We start from the raw sequence: 1,795 nt of genomic DNA on the forward strand, positions 1-1,795 counted from the left end.
CTTGTGTGTCATTTTTACTTGTGGACTGTAAACATCTGCTAAACTTCACCAACCTTCATCCCGAAGGTGTCCAGTTTCACACACATTGGCCAGCTAAATGATACCTAGAAGTGTTACAAAATGCATTCACATTTGCTGGTGACGTATTGGCAGGCTTTAAAGTGCTGTTTTGTACAAAGGCGTGAAGTTACGACAGCATGGTTTGTTGATTCTGCATCAGTTAAACGGGTGAGGACAATTTTGGTCTTGAGATCCTCATTTGAAGGGGCACTCCACCAACTTTATACCTAAACTACTTCTATGACAGCAGTTGTACACTCAGTTCAATTATGTTTTGTATCTTTTGTGATTGGCCCTGAATTGTAGGGAAATAAAAATATAGCAGAAAATGGAAATAATGTGAGTACAAGTACCTTAAGTGTTTTTAACCAGTACTTGAGTAATTGTACTGCTGTGGAACAGTTAAGCTATCCTCATTGATGTTGATGGGATGGACAAAATTATAGCTGTAATAAAGTTCAACAGCACCACAAGGAGCCTCCATAAGGAGTATTCCGTTGAATCAACATAAACCGAATATTATAACCTTCAGGATTTATTGTCAGTTAAAAAAACATATTTTTCCCCTTTCTGGTCTACTGCTGCTTGATCGGTTTGTGTTATTCTGTGACTTTGGTGTTCTTAACCATTTTAATGTCCCATTTTATTCCATTTTCAGGGACATGCTTTTATTTTGGGTTTCTACTAGAAACTTTGCATGCTTAAATGTTTTTTTTTAAACCCCACATTATTATATTTCTCATACTACCCACTGCTTCAGCACCTCTATTCACCTGTCTGAACATTGTTTTGGCTCGGTTTGGCCCCCCTCACTAAAAAAACACTTTCTTCTGAGTGGCCAACTTCCCAAAGCCAAGCAGAGGGGCAAGATGAATCGAAGTTATAGGACCCGCTATTTAAGACTAGGCCTCACTGATTACTGTACAAAAACACAACTTAATAACTTTATTCACTGCTCCTGGTGAAACTGGATCAACTGCCTCAACTTTCGGTGATTTATGGAGTTTGTTTGTTATTAGTTACTTTAGCTTAGCGTTTCTCAACACCGGCCCCCAGGGGACATTCAGAGGATGACGGGACCGCTGGAAGGAATATTTTGGAAAGGGGGGCGCTGAGCTGGTTCTGGGGAGACGGGTATGGCTCATAGACTGTATATAAAAAAGTATGGCTGCAGCCTGGAGCCTCCCGCCTCGTGCCTTCCGCTAGTTTCTACATTTCAAAATAAAAGCTTGCGTCTTGTTCCCTATTTCTACCTCGTTCTTTGGTGTTTTTGAACTGATAAATGAAGACTGTCATGCTAATGATAGTGCTATTATAATGCTGTTCCAGCAATCTGGTAGAAAGATAGTTTTAAACGTAGTTTCAAGTGTCAAAATGGAAATTGCGAATTATGTGTGTGTTACACACTCCTGTACAGTAGATGGCGGTATGCACCTAAACGTCGGAGTCACGGGTGAGTTCATTCATGCAATCAATTAAAAACGTATAAACTCTTAAATTATGATTTTGGCCATAGATATACTTTGCATATTTCTGGGTTTTATTGTTGTTTTATTGAGGACCCCCAGACCCTCAATTTAATATCAGTGTTAATTATTATCAATAGTAATTATAAAATTCATAATAAATTTGGGCTATATATATAATTTACTGTTGCTTGCAATAGCAATGGGGGGGGGGGGGGGGGTTTTTGTGCGGGGCTAAGCCCCCAAAGTTTCAAGAGCCTGGAAACGCC

The sequence above is a fragment of the Micropterus dolomieu genome, linkage group LG07, assembly GCF_021292245.1.
Source record: "Micropterus dolomieu isolate WLL.071019.BEF.003 ecotype Adirondacks linkage group LG07, ASM2129224v1, whole genome shotgun sequence".
NCBI lineage: Eukaryota > Metazoa > Chordata > Actinopteri > Centrarchiformes > Centrarchidae > Micropterus > Micropterus dolomieu.